Source organism: Trichomycterus rosablanca, chromosome 14, assembly GCF_030014385.1.
Source record: "Trichomycterus rosablanca isolate fTriRos1 chromosome 14, fTriRos1.hap1, whole genome shotgun sequence".
NCBI classification, from domain to species: Eukaryota; Metazoa; Chordata; class Actinopteri; order Siluriformes; family Trichomycteridae; genus Trichomycterus; species Trichomycterus rosablanca.
In genome coordinates, this window is record NC_086001.1 from 23,135,915 (window position 1) to 23,151,696 (window position 15,782).

Consider the following 15,782-nt stretch of genomic DNA (forward strand, 5'->3'; position numbering starts at 1 on the left):
GACTTGAACACACATTTCTTTTGAATTAAACTTTGTTAGGTTTTTCGGAACATAAAAACGTACATTTAATATGGGAAGTTTTACATCCAGGCCATGTGGTCTTTTGTCCAACATGTCGCCGGCTAGGCTCTCTCCCTGACTCCTACAGAAAGGGGGGGAGGCAGAGCCCGGGGCTTGTTAGCACACTTCATTGGCTCCACCAGCAGTAAAGGAGGAGGAGCCTAGCTGAGTTTAAAAACCGGCGGGGAGAGAGGCTAGGCCTCTTTCTTACGTGGTGTGTCTAGACTGCAGGAGTAAGGAGCGCCGGCCGGCTTAGCTCTGATATATATTCACAGATTATTTTTACACTTAATAAAGTGTTTTAAAGAGTACTTTCTGGACTTCACGACTGCTTTCTTCAGGACCTTTTTGAACCAAAAGATTCATCCTAACAAATGGTAGCCAGAGGATGGTTCAAGAGGTCTGAGAATTGCATCAGAATTAATTCAGCTGACTGAGGTAAGACCAGGAATTCTGAAAAAATCTTTTGTACTCAGTACAAGGCGCGCGCCTGCTTAAGGTAAACAGACGTTCTCTGTATATATATTAGATGCATTTATTATTTAGCGTACTGAGTGTGAAAGTGAATCTCAGAATCCGTAAGTGTCTGATTAAATTACTAAAGTATCATTAGATAGTTTAAAACTGTGAATATATGTTGGAGCTAAAAATGTGTGTTTCCTGATATCTGAATTTGAACCAAACCGGTTAAAATAAATGTTAAGGGCGCCATTGTGTATGGAACACAATTGAAGGGAAAGGACGCTTGTCTGTTTTGGTAACGGAGCGAACCTAATTCGAGTGTAATAAATTCTAACTAATTCGTCTGTTTCGGTAACGGAATTCGGGTAATTTGATTATTAATCTCAAAGGAGTCTGGCTGTTACGGAAACGAGACTCGGCTAGTTCGTCTGTTTCGGTAACGGAATTAGCCTTATTCGGTCGTTCTAAAATTCTAACTAGCCTGTCTGTTTCGGGAACGGGGCTGGAGTAATTTGATTACTTTAAATTCTAAATCAGGTTCGAAAAACAGTACATCAGGAGTTTTGTTTGTCAGTAAGTCTCTGTGTATGTTTGTCTGTGAAACCGTGTGCTGGATGTGCAACGTGGTTTCTTTTGTTGTCGGCGCCATTTTGTTTCTTGAGAACGCAGCGTGGCTTTCTGTCTGTACGCCATTTTGTCTTGGGAATGCAACGTGGTCTCCCGTCTATCCGCCATTATGTCTTGGGAATGCAACGTGGTCTCCCGTCTATCCGCCATTTTGTTTCTTGAGAACGCAGCGTGGCTTTCTGTCTGTCCGCCATTTTGGCTCTGTCTGTACGCCATTTTGTCTTGGGAATGCAACGTGGTCTCCCGTCTATCCGCCATTTTGTTTCTTGAGAACGCAGCGTGGTTTTCTGTCTGTCCACCATTTTGGCTCTGGGAGAGCTGAGCGTGGTTTTCTGTCTGTCCACCATTTTGGCTCTGGGAGAGCTGAGCGTGGTTTTCTGTGTATCCGCCTTTTTGGCTCTATGTGAGCAGCTTGCCGTATCTTTGTCCATCGGCTATCTTTGTCTTTGTACGCCTGGATTGGGTAAGTGCTGCAGTTAATTTTATAATCAACTTTATTTTTATAATCTTAAGATAACTGAGTTAAGACAAGTATTTGTTATGGTACCTCATTAAGTGTGTTTTAAGGTAGATAGCGTTCTTAAACTTTAAGGTTCTTAAACCAGGAAAGGGGGTACTTAGAGTGGAATTCATTATGTGTGACATAGGACATTTTCACACATAATTAAGGAAAATCTCCTTAATCAGAGTTGTTATAGTGAATAAGATTAAAATTATGTGAGTAACACAGCGCTTGTTAGTCGTGATAGGAGATTTGCTGGGTGTATTGGTGCATGTATTATTGAGAGATTGCTATGTTGTTTCTTTGTTTAATGTATGGGGTAGTGCTGGACAATAATTCGACATCAATATGTCGCAAGTGGGGAATGTTTCAATAGCGGGGATATGATTTTAAACAAATTCGATCAATACACATACATACACGAATCCAGTGCTTAGTGTTACCGCTCTGATCGCACTGGTTACTGTAACACAGTAGTTTTTAAAGCACATTTCACAGACTGTAATTTTGCTTTTGCTTAAGTATGTTTTGTATTAGTAATTGTTACATTTTGAATAGCATCTGTTACCGAGCAAAATAAAAATAAAAAACGCTAAAGAAATCGCGAATTCAGTGAGTTGCGACAGGGAGTCGAGTCTTTTGTCTCGGTTCCTTTTGAAGAGCCGCGTATTTACATGGCGACTGCCGGAAGAGTCGGTTCCTTTGTTTCGGTTAGAAGAGCCGATTCATGGATTCGAATCATTTTACGACACATCGCTAGTGATTATACAAGTTGAAAAAGTTTTATGTCATTTGAAATGACGCATTACACATCCCTAACTGTTTTAATTGTTGTATCAACATGTTTCTTCTATTGCATTTGAGTTAAGGACAACGTTTCTACTGTTGCATTTGAATTAAAAACTACTGTTGAGGTTTGTATCCACTCCCGTTTACATTACACAGAGGAGACCCCCTGCTGTTTACTCGGTGAGTACATTTTAAATGAGTTACTTTCTACTTTTTGCTTGAGTGGATTTTCAAAGTAGTAACTTTACTCGTAATTGAGTAAAGATTCATTAAGGTAATAGTACTTTTACTTGAATACAGTTTTTTTGGTACTCTTTCTACCTCTGATTAAAACATATGGTAATATATTAGATCATATATTGTCAAAGCTTATGTTTATTTGAGAGTGAGGTCGTGTTTTTCTCTGTGTACAAATGCTGAATACAAGTAAAAGGTAAAAGCTATTATATTACTGTTTCTAAAATATTGTGTAGTTGTGAAGAGTGAGATTTCATAGCCCTATAAATCTTATGAGGTGTGATCATTTGTTTGCCTCTTGAATTAAATTGGAAATAATGCCTGAAGGTACCACTATTTCTGTACAGGACAGGGACTCTGATCCCTTCTGGATTTGTGCAGAATTTTCTTTGTCTTTGTCTGCTACAGAAATATCCGTAGTTATACTAAGTGATCTTGAGGGTTATACTTATCTAACTCGGTTAGTGCCAAATTATGTTCTATAACTGAAAGGAAAACATCTCACGTATCAAGTTAATGATTGTATAAATACTACAGTGTACTTCTAAAATTCAACATTATTATCAAATGCTGTAATGTACTTAATCCTACCACTTTTTACTAATTGCAGGAGATGGTGAACATCATGACTGTATTACTCTATCTATTTTTTCTGGGCCTGATAGGAATCCTGAATTGGAAATGTTTGTGAAAGGATTTGCATCCAGAGATGCTGCAACAGACAGGAAACAAGTGGGCTTAGTTAAAATTTTAGCAAATGATACTTTGTGTCATTGTCCCTCCTATTCAATTTAAGTGGAACTATTTAAGTAAAGTTTTGTTCCAATTTTACAGGACAATGCCAGAGGTGACACTGCCGACAAAGCTGTTGCACACCTTCCACTGCTCACTAACGACATTATTTGTTTACAGGTCCAGCTAACACCAGACTTTGATTGAACTAACTTTAAAATTCTGTGCTTTCCAACAGGATAAACACATTTAGAAGGTTTATTTAATATTTTATTTTCAAGATTTGATTGTAAAATTTGAAAAAGGGGGGAGTATTATGGCAGGAATAAGAATTTATGTTTAATATGCCGCTTTGTGTATGAAATCCTGTGATACATTGTGCTGGGGCAGCTGGACTGGCAGACCTACGGATATGCATGCAGATTCAGGTACGTATATGCATGCAGATTTAGGGACGCCTGGTGAAGGTAATCTTCAGCCTTACCTCACATATGAGGACATTACATTTTGGTTTTGTTATGCCTTATTCCTTGACCTGCTAAACCTAGACCGATTGTTCATTTTGGTTTTGTTATGCCTTATTCCTTGACCTGCTAAACTTCGATCGATTGTCCCCATTAGTGGACACTTTTGTCTGCCAGCTAGTGGTAGCAAAAGTACTAGAACACTAATAAAGTTTGTTTGTTGCTTTATTAAGATTTTGACGTTATGTTTTGCACTTTGGTTACATTTATGACAGGAGCGGTGGTTGCTCATTGCACGGGATTCAGGTTGTATCGGGCACGGACATGGACAGTTCAGTGTCTCTGGTTCGCCTCGCTGGCATGTCTTTGGACTGTGGGAGGAAACCGGAGCACCCGGGGAAAACCCACATGACAACATGCGGGCTCCGCGGAGGGGGGACCTTCTTGCTGTGACAGTGTGCGACGGTACTACCCACTGAGCCACCGTGTCACCCAACTAATAAGGTTAAAAACAAAAGGAATAGGAAAAATGCATTGAAAAAATCAAAGCTCGGGTCTCAGGAGATTAAATATAATTGCTTACATGGACTCCGGTAAGATTCAATTTAATTGGTAATATTTTTTGGAAATTGTTAATTGGCAATTGGTAATATTTGATGCTTGTGTTGTATCCGATGAATCTTTTCTAGCTAATTGATCAGGTCAACTCACTCAGTTTATACTATATAGTTTATTGAAGAAGTTAGATTGGTTCAATGTGGTGCAGTAAACCTTGTGGCAATACTATGCATGATCATAGATGAGTGCAGTTTAAAGATTGAGGGAATAGTGAGAAGAAAATAACTTGTTAGGAGAGAAGTACATGAAGGGGGGTGACTGGAGACCCAGGTCATAGGTTTCACAGACACACAGCAACCCAGCGGGGGGTTGAGGCCATAAACTGCAGGCCCTGCATGAGTAAAGAGAAGTCTGATATTTAATCTACTGTGTACGGGCTGGGGATGGTGGACACTTATGCAGTACCAAAGATGATGTAAAAATTGTGAATACCAGATCTTGCAGATGTGTGTCATGGCTGTTGTTGCATTCTGATGTTTGAGTAAAGCAGTGTTCAAGAGGCATATGGGGTGCTGAGGTACAGAATGCCAAAGTAATGACATCATCAGACAAAAGGAAGGGAAAGCTGATGTGAGACTGGATGGAGACGTTATGCAGTGAAATCTCAAGACCGTGTGGGACAGTAGTGTGTTTTAATAGACATCCACCTGAAGATCTGGGTTCCATAATAAAAAGTGAGGGGTTCGGTAACATCTTATAGAGGTTTTGGATGTATTTTGCAGTAAGGTATTAGAATAACAATAATTCGTGTAGAAAAAGTTTTGGTTACAAGAGTAAATTAGAAAGAGCTACAAGTGCTTGTGTTTTAGTGAGAGTAGGGATGCAGGTACCATAGTGATGTGGGGTTAATGACATTTGTAGGGAGATGTAACAATAATACAATAGAGATAGTATAGGTTGGTAGTACTTTGCAGTGAGTTAACTAAATGGAGTCTGTATTGTTAGAAGCAGGAGGTGTGTTAGTACCAGTGACCAAAAGTTGGGGGTAAAAAAAAAAAAAAAAAAAATCTGAATGAATAAATAATATGTCAGGGGTTTGTAGGACTGATGGAAGTTGATATAGCAGAGCTGTTGTTATTTTAAGTATGGCAGAGTAAATAATAAATAGTGGATTGGTGATTTGTATTGGAAAAAATGTGATTTAGAAAATTTGAAGGCTCTCTAGCATGCGGCGATGATGAAGTAGAATAAGTGTAGAAAATGTTAGATGTAATGTGTATGCACCTTCTGCTCTGATCAGTTTGAACTGTTTGAAGTGGAATTTTATATAGCAGGAAGGGTTAATGCAGTATGAGAGACAAATTGTGAAGTAATTGTTTGTTTCCAGGGGATCACTGTCGATTGCCCTGAAGTATATGTTTGTTTCCATAGGACCATTGTCGGTCGCGGTGAAGTAATTGTTTGTTTCCAGGGGATCACTGTCAATTGCCCTGAAGTATATGTTTGTTTCCATAGGGCCATTGTCGGTCGCAGTGAAGTAATTGTTTGTTTCCAGTAGACACTGTTGTTGTACTGAGGTTTACGTTCTTTTGTCTGAGTTGTGTTTGGACAACCGAGTGAGTTGTGCCAGTGAATGTTAAAAGAATACTCGTATTCTTCGACTAGGCAGGAATCTTCTGTTCTAGGGTGTGTCTCGTTAAAACCTATCAGTTTATCTTTGTCTTAATACGTGTTACAGATTTTGCTCGAAAGGTTGTTTAAAGCGGTCTAAAATGTCTAATTTAACACATAGAGAATTTATCCATGTCTCACCCACTAACTCAGGAACCAACTCCAACCAACATCAAAGCTTATAAAGACAATTACACCTGTTTCAGGAGCAACAAACCAGAACCGATAAACAGGGGACATTTTTCAGAAGGGATGTGTGTATGAATGGGTGTCTGTCGCTAAAACACTGAATGAACTGCCAAAGGCAGCTCACTTGCGGCCCTGACGCTAACCTTCCTTACTCGCCGGCGCCACATTGGTGTCAGAAGTGGGATCGTGGTGTTTGGGTGGCTCTGATGGTTTGGTGAGCCAATATGCCCGGTCTGTCTGAGTGCGCTAGCCCAGGTGGCTGTAGGGGCAGGGTGCCCGGTCCAGCAGTGGGTGGAAGAGCGACTCGGCAGTGTAATGGGGTGCGGTCCGGACATGGAGCCACCCAGTGGACGCTGGTGAGTGGGTCACCGGGACGGTTGACCATTAGGGAGGGGGCAGTGTAGCGTCGCCACTGGGTCTGGCACGGGCTTTACCCAGAAAGCCTTGCGGCAGTGGTGTCTAAGCTCACCGTGGCCGTGTATCCCGTTGTTGGGAGTGGGGTGGCTGCGGTGAGGGCTGGGTAAGTAGCTTATATGTTTGTCTGTTGTATGTGTGTATGAATGGGTTAAGTGGCTAGAAGGGATGTTTGGGCCATGGAAGGAAGTTATTACGAGTTTAGTGATGTCAGTATGAGAGTGTGGGATTGGCAATTTTAGTGGTATGTTGAGAATTCTCTTGTAGATAATTAGAAATAATTACTGATAAATGTTAAGGTGTGGTTCCTCTTTCACTGACAAAGGTATGGTGGGCATGCCTTGACTCCTGGTGAGTCCAAAGGATCCGGTGTGGTTAGAGTCCATGCCAGTTTGGTTAGAGTCCAAACTCAAAGCCTGGTACCAGGACAGTTGGTCCGAGTCCAACTGTGAAAGCCTGAACGGGTTCAGGTCGGTTGGTTAAAGTCCAACCGTTTGTGTGGTAAGTTATTTTCTGGTCCGTGTCGAGCAGTCGGCCCTGAAAACCAATATAGCAATTGCTTTGTGGAATAATCAGTGGAATTGATTAAGTTTCCTATTGCTTGGTTAGCAATTGGTTAGTAAAGTCAGTGAGGCTAGAACTGGTCAGGGAAACTACTTACCGGGGTCTTGGTGAGGTCAGTATGTGTAGGATTGGTAATTTTAATGATATGTTGTTGTTGTGGTATCCCGTGCATCAGGATATTAATAGAAAAATTTGTGATAGAAGTAGTGTGTAGAGGAAGCAGAGGGGGGCAGGATCCACCAGTTATCCAGATGGTGTTGGCTGATTTGTCGAGATATCAGGTAGATGATGATGAGGAGGATGACCTTGAAGGTGGGCCGGAAGACCCACTTCGAGCAGTATAAGTGCTACTAACTCTGCTTAATTAAAGGTAAAACCGACCAGACAAGATGAGGAGAGAGGACCAGCACTACGGATCATACACCGAGAGGAAGGAAGGACTGGCAGAGGCAGACTTCGTGGGAATTGGAAGACCCACTCCGAGAGACAGAAGTGACACCAACTGAACCAGCCAACAGGGAACTAAACACAGCAGAAAGCCCGACAAAACCGACTATGTGGAAGAAGAGTCCAGCGGAATCAACGGAGCGGAACAAGACGAGGGGGGAGAATTTAGTTAGACTAGGAGAGAAAAACATAAACATATAGTTCGCAGACACATAGACCATCTTTGAAAACACTAGTTAAGTGCAACACATAGTTTAACTACAAAACGCAAGGGGTTAGTTCAGGATTGTTTACAATGTATATATGTTTGGTACTCTGCTATTTTTAGGAAATGTTTGTGCTGCTGTGGAAACAGGTAAGACCGACAGGGGAGAATCCATAAGACATTAGGAGTCATGCAGAGACACAGGAGCTATGGGCCCCTTCTGAATATCTGCAGCTCCGTCTGGTGGAGGACAACCTGAACGGACTTCCTGTAGAAGCCACGCACCCATTGTGTTTATTGTATTTTTCTCGTGTTTGATTTCCTATTTTTTAAATTACTTTATTTTTGATTTCCTGTTTTTATTATTTTTTGTTTGTTTGTTTGTTTGTTTTAGGGTTAGGAGCTGTTGCGATAGGTACGGTTCCTTTAGTTTAACTGGTAGCCTTTTTATTTTTAGAAACGTTTTATTGTATAAAATTCAGCCCAGTGGCCATGTAGTCAGAAGGGGTTAAATTGGGGGGTTGCTGACAGCTATCCTTATCTCCTGGGATCTAGAAACACCTAACCTATAGTTAAAAGTTATTGTGAAAGCATTAAGATGCTTTCAAGGGGGGATGTTAGGTTTTTCGGAACATAAAAACGTACATTTAATATGGGAAGTTTTACATCCAGGCCATGTGGTCTTTTGTCCAACATGTCGCCGGCTAGGCTCTCTCCCTGACTCCTACAGAAAGGGGGGGAGGCAGAGCCCGGGGCTTGTTAGCACACTTCATTGGCTCCACCAGCAGTAAAGGAGGAGGAGCCTAGCTGAGTTTAAAAACTGGCGGGGAGAAAGGTTCGGCCTCTTTCTTACGTGGTGTGTCTAGACTGCAGGAGTAAGGAGCGCCGGTCGGCTTAGCTCTGATATATATTCACAGATTATTTTTACACTTAATAAAGTGTTTTAAAGAGTACTTTCTGGACTTCTCGACTGCTTTCTTCAGGACCTTTTTGAACCAAAAGATTCATCCTAACAGTTGTTAAATGGGACTAAACTCACGGTCCATGTATTTGTATGTAGGCTTGAGCTGGAGTGACAATAGAAAGTGGATGTAAAGGACTGGGTGGGTAATAATTCAAAATAGTTCTTCATGTAACCTGAAATTCTATTCATAAATTATAACAGAATGAAAAGATTGAAGAGGAGAAGAAATTCTGATCTTTTAGTATTTAAAGTGTTACTATTAAATGTTCTTTTATGAGATCTAAAACGATTATAAAAAAATCAATAAAATGACTAATAGTTTAATGATAAAATATTACTAGCTGTAATACCAATGTAAACAAAATACAACATACATACAAAGTATCAATCAGAATGTAAAATGAAACTATATTATTATTAATAATAAAAGATTCACTATAGATGCATGTGAAACAGTTGCAGGATGAGACATAAAAAGTAGATGTGTGTGTATTATTTAAAACTAAACTGAATGATAATTGGTTACCTTCAAATAATTGTGCAGCATGTGTTCCTGATTTACATTCAGTGTTAACAAGTAAAGAAGGACCCACCGTGACCCTGACCAGGTGCTAAAAATAAAAAACCTTACGCTGTGACTCTCTCTCGTGCGCATGCGTGGCGTTGAGCAGTAGAGTGTTGGGAATGCGTGAGGTTCAGAGCGATTTTTTGGCATTTTGCCTAATTTTCTTTATAATTTCAATCCCTGAAAACAACTACGGAATTACATTCAGTGCGCTTTAAGTGTGGGACAGCAGGGTTTCTACCCACCATGGGCTAAATCGCAGGGAGCATGGCGGACCCGAACAAACTTTACGAAAGTTTGACACGAGGTTGAGTTGAGTGGGAATAACGTGGTTTGTATAGCTGTGTCTTATAAAAGCATCAGCAGGAAGGGACGTGGTGGTGAGTCTGTGTTTGGATGTAATGATCAGTCCAGGAGTTTGTGCTGTTCTCCATCCACATGTTTCTTCTGGCACAATAAGAAAAAGACTGAAATCCCCATAATTCCGAGTTTCTCTAGAATAGGAGTGTATGTGGATTATGAAGCAGGAACTCTGTCTTTCTACAGCGTCTCTGATACAATGAAGCTCCTCCACAGAGTTCAGACCACGTTCACTCAGCTCCTCTACCCGGGGTTTAGTCTTAATTATGGATCAGTGAAACTGTCAGATTTAACAAATTAAATGTAAAATTTACATGAAAGTGTAACATTAAACTGTAAACTGTCTCCTGGAGAAGCTGATTCTCACCCATTTTCTCCTCAGCTGTAAAACACAAGTTTAAAAGTGAAACCAGCACATGGTGAGGAATAATACAGCAGAACTTAGATACGTGTGGATGGTTTCAGAGGGGATTTGATTTTTTCACACAAATAGTTATTTGTATTGTGGTACGTTCGTTCAGCCTTCAACAGTTTATCTCTGCTCACTCAACATACAGCAGTTTAGACAATGGTATGTTTATTTTCTCCAGAAGAAATCTTTCACTTTATACCATACAGATGTGGTATGTTTGAGAACAACCCAGGCTTTCATCCAATGACTGATTTTTGATTGTTTTAGCAAGACCACCGCTACAGGGTCTGTATTATTACATTATGAACTGAGTTACAATAATATTTGAGTAACAATTTTGTTTTCATTTTTATTTGTACTTTTATTTCAGGTTCATCATTTTCTTCCTCTGTTTTATTCTCCTTAATTTCTTTTATCCATTTAAAAGGTTTTGTTGTTTTATTTTTGATATTGTTTTTAAATTTTTATTTTATTTTTACTTTTTTAATTAAGTCAGTGCATGCCTTTGTGGGTAAAAATCTGTGTGTAAATTTATATAAAAAGTATTTTAGCTGTAGATTTTTGCTCCTTTATGTTCTAATCTTATGGCTGGGTTCAGAAATAGGGTTGGTTCAGGATCTGGTTTCTTTATTTTGAAGTAAAAACAGTAAAATCCATAAAATCTTTAATGATTTTTTCACCCACCACCATCAGACTCTACAACGAGTCTCTTCACAGTCGAGGCAGCCAGATCTAATGTTGCTGGACTGATTAGGGCTGTTTTTCCTTGAACGTAAACCACTTATTCACTGAAGTCACTTTATTTTGTGGACCCCATTTTGTTATTGTCATTATTATTGTTGTTATTAATGATTTAGTCTTTTTATTCTGTTATGGTTTATGAATAGAATTTCAGGTTACATGAAGAATTAGTTTGAATTATTACCCACCCAGTCCTTTACATATATCTTCTATTGTCACTCCAGCTCAAGCCTACATACAAATACATGGACCGTGAGTTTAGTCCCATTTAACAACCATGGACACATTTGCTGACGTCGGATTCAAAACCAAACACTCATCACACAGAGGACTCAGATGGAATTTACAGTTTAACAAATACATTTATTCATCAAAAAAGAAACACTTGTCTCCTGACCCCTCAACTGGTCTTGGTCAAGTGGTCACCTCCATGATAGGAAAACACCTGAACTACCACAATAGTATTCATTTATTTTTAAATGTAATTTCAAAACATGTCAGTTCAATCTGTATTAGGATTTATATGAACTGGGTTTTATGCACTAGAAGATGGTGGGATAATTAAATGTAAATATGAGTATTTCTTTTAACAAAGGAGTTTAGCTACCACTAATTTGGTCTATAGATAAACACAAAGAACAAAGACTCATGATGATAGAACAATGCAACACTGTTCAGTCCACAGCCCTCCATTCACACCTTCTCATGTACATTCTGGTTGAGGACGGTTCATTATTTGCTAAGTGGAAATCATCTAAAGACTAGAATTTTGGAGTGTAGACCTAGAAGTGTTAAAGTAAGAGGCTATACATTTATGAAAACTATTTATGAAAATAGCATTCATAATATTAAGAATTTATGCAAACACCATAAAGACCAGGGTAAAATTCTTCCACTTGAAAGTAAAAGTTGTTCTGTGTTTATTAAAGTAGATTAAACTTGAATAAAGAACAAAAACAGATTCAGATCTGAGGTTGGTACATTACACCACATTACATTTGATGATTAATGATCATATTCATACCATCATGTACATTTGATAATTGAAGTAGAACAGTTCTAGTGGATATTAGTAGAAAAAGAAAGTGCACATAGCTTTTTTCTGTACATGCAGTAGTGGAGTATCACTTTGTTTTCTCCTCTGAATGCGCTGGTGTTTTTTAGACAACTTCAGTCACAAAAACGTAACTTCTGTGTGACCGTACTGGTGTCTATTAAAAATGCAGATACCAGTAAAACTTCATCCACACTATAAGCAGCAATATGGGTCATCCTCTTATGTGAATGTGCTGGTGTGGTGTACTTAAAGAATATTCCTTTCACTAAAGTTATTTTCAGTGAACTGTGATACGACCTCTCTCCTGTGTAAATGCGCTGGTGTTGTTGGAGAACATAATGTGCAATAAAATACTTCCCACACTCTTAACAGTGATGTAGTTTCTCTATGTGAATACGCTGATGCTGTTTGAGACTCTTTTCATGAGCAAAAATCTTTCCACATTCTGAGCAGTAATATGGTTTCTCTCCTGTGTGAATACGCTGGTGTACTTTAAGGTCACCACTTTGAGTGAAACTCTTTCCACACACCAAGCAGTGATACGGCTTCTCTCCTATGTGAATACGCTGGTGTACTTTAAGGTCACCACTTTGAGTGAAACTCTTTCCACACTCTGAACACTGATATGGCTTCTCTCCTGTGTGAATACGCTGGTGTACTTTAAGGTCACCACTTTGAGTGAAACTCTTTCCACACTCTGAACACTGATATGGCTTCTCTCCTGTGTGAATGCGCTGGTGTTTTTGGAGTGTATTCTGATGGGAAAAACTGCTTCCACACTCTAAGCAGTGATATGGCTTCTCTCCTGTGTGAATGCGCTTGTGTTTTTGGAGTGTACTCTGACGAGAAAAACTGCTTCCGCATTCTGAGCAGTGATATGGCTTCTCTCCTGTATGAATGCGCTGGTGTCGTTGGAGATTACCCTGCATAGTAAAACTCTTCCCACACTCTGAGCAGTGATATGGCTTCTCTCCTGTGTGAATGCGCTTGTGTTTTTGGAGCGTACTCTGACGAGAAAAACTGCTTCCGCACTCTGAGCAGTGATATGGCTTCTCTCCTGTGTGAATGCGCTGGTGTCGTTGGAGATTACTCTGCTTAGTAAAACTCTTCCCACACTCTGAGCAGTGATGAAAGTTCTTCATGTTTATGCTTTGATAAGACTGTAGAAACTGTTTCCTTGGAAAGCAACAGAAACAAAGAAACAAGTCGATTAATTAGAATTACTTTTACTACATTAATACCACAATAATATTAAACTCATCACCTAGTAATAAAAACATGAAATTCACTTCACGTCTAAGTGAGAATCTGAATTTAAAGAACATCAAGATAAAATACTTATAAATACTGCAGATATTAATAATGAAATAACTATAAATAACTTGATATAAATAAAGATATAAGAGATCTGACTTTCTCAACATCAGTCCTGCACCAAGCAAATCTAATCCAGTTCATGACAGGACTAATAATTAGCTCACAAGTGTAAATCTTAGGTGTGCTGGGAGTAAAAAAGGCTTCATAAATCACCACAATTATGAGCATAAAGCTATTTTAAACAGTCTGAATATATTAACCTGATAATATTAAATAACATCATAAAATAAAAAGAACAACAAATGCAACATAAATGTAAAAGAAACAAACAAGAAAACCCTTTACCTTCCTGTTAGAATCCTGGCAGCCACTTTAACAAAGCTGGTGTCTCCAGCAGGTCGTTTCTAATGAAGAACGTGCAGAAGATCCTTCTTACCAAGTGACTCAGCTACAGGTCTAGAGTTTAGTCCTTAAATAGAGCTGAGGACAAAGACCCAAGACCAGTTCAAAACTCTGCATTGGTCAATCATCAGCCAACCATTCACACCTTCTTGTGTGAAGTACTGGCTCATTATCTATGGAACGTGTGCAAATGAAGTAGATGGAGCCACAAAGCATGATGGGTGAAGTAAATCTACACCTATTTATCATAGCAGAGAAGTGATTTACATTTAATCCTAAACACAAAGAAGGTATTGAAAGGCTATTCTGTAAAGTGAAATAACGTGAACTTAGATAAAGCTTTTATGATAAGAATCTAAGTCATGTAAAATGCTGTATGTATATTTGTGTGAATTAGTTTCTACTGTATATGAGGAACAATAAGAAAACTATAAGAGGAAACACCCACCTATAGATTTATCTGTATTTATGGTGTAGAAATATTTACTGTGCACTTGTGTGTCTGTGAACTGTTTGATTTACTACTGCGGTCAAGCCTCCACTTCAAAATGCTCAATCAAATCAGCCCCCACATTGTTTGTGAAGATGTGCGTATACTAAACATTACGGCAAAAGAGTCTGGTGGAACTATTTAGGATAGAATTTCAGGCTTTGAAATAAAAGGTTTGGTAATAACTGGACATTATGATTTTGCTTTAAATTTAAAGTCAACTAAAACATAATCTAAGCTCATTCCCGTTTTAATTCAGATTGTTATTAAATGGAATAATCTTGATTAGATGAATTGTTATTGTTATTAAAAGGAATCTACTTGTTTCCACAGAACAATTCCACTTCATAATGATAGTACACCACCTGTAGGTTACAAATACATTCTAGAAATGTGACAATATAAAAGACCTTTATTATAAAGTTTAAGGGTACCAAAAAAATAGGGTTTAAATCAGGGGTGGGCAATTAAATTTTCCAAGGGGCCACATAAGAAACTGGGACTGTTGTGGAGGGCCGGACCAATAAGGTGAACTTAATTCTGCTCAATATTAATTTTGTCTCTTTATTTACATTTTCAGCATTTAGCAGATATCTTTATCCAAAGCGATTTACAATACAGTTACAGTATACAGTCTGAGCAATCGAGGGTTAAGGGCCTTGCTCAAGGGTCCAACAGCAGCAACCTGGCAGCACTATGCTACGGCTGCCCACTCTTTATTAAAATCAATACATTGTACTGTACAGTTCTAATAAGCTGTTAATGTTTAGATGTTACAATCAGAAAATTAGAAGTAGGCAGAGTAAAAACATTAACATTATTTCACTATTTAAACAAACAAGTGCAAATAAAACAAAACAAATGTGATCAAAATGTGCAGGTTTTTAAACTTTACACTATTTTGTTTTGAGTCTAATTACCTCATTTGTTTTTCAGTCATTTGTTATTATTGGATATTCTTTTTAAAATCACAAAGCTGGTCCTGACTGCTTCAGTTCTGGATGTGTTAAACTTTATAAAAAGTCCTTGTTGCTTTTGCAGTTTAGTTAGAGAAGCTTCAGGTGTGACGCTCTGCATCGTTCATGTTCTTATATTTCTGTTTAGTATCGTAACAGCGATTTAGAGCCTAAATTCTGATCCATACCCAGCGTTACACCTGACTTCAGTTAATAAATACTTCAGAAGTTCATGTCTTGTTAAAAACTCCACCGTCAGTCACATTCAGTTCTGTTCACATTACGGTGAAGCTGGAAACACTCACACACACGTAAATCAAAACTTACGGTAATTAAAAGATATAGCGCTCCCGTCAAAATCAATCCTGTTGTAATGCATGTTTGATGTACGTTTATTTACATCAAATTTTTAATTGCGACGAACCTCATGCGGGCCGGGTGGGGATGCCTCGCGGGCCGGATGTAAAATGACGATTATAAAATGACTAATAGTTTAATGATAAAATATTACTAGCTGTAATACCAATGTAAACAAAATACATCACAAAAAACTATCAATCGGAATGTAAAATGAAAGTATATTATTATTAATAATAA

The 15,782-nt window shown here is 38.7% G+C and overlaps 1 pseudogene; it reads right to left on the reverse strand.

Annotated features, from left to right (window-relative positions):
* The window catches only part of LOC134326214 (zinc finger protein 850-like), a 154,553-nt pseudogene that overhangs the window by 67,293 nt on the left and 71,478 nt on the right, over positions 1-15,782 (reverse strand).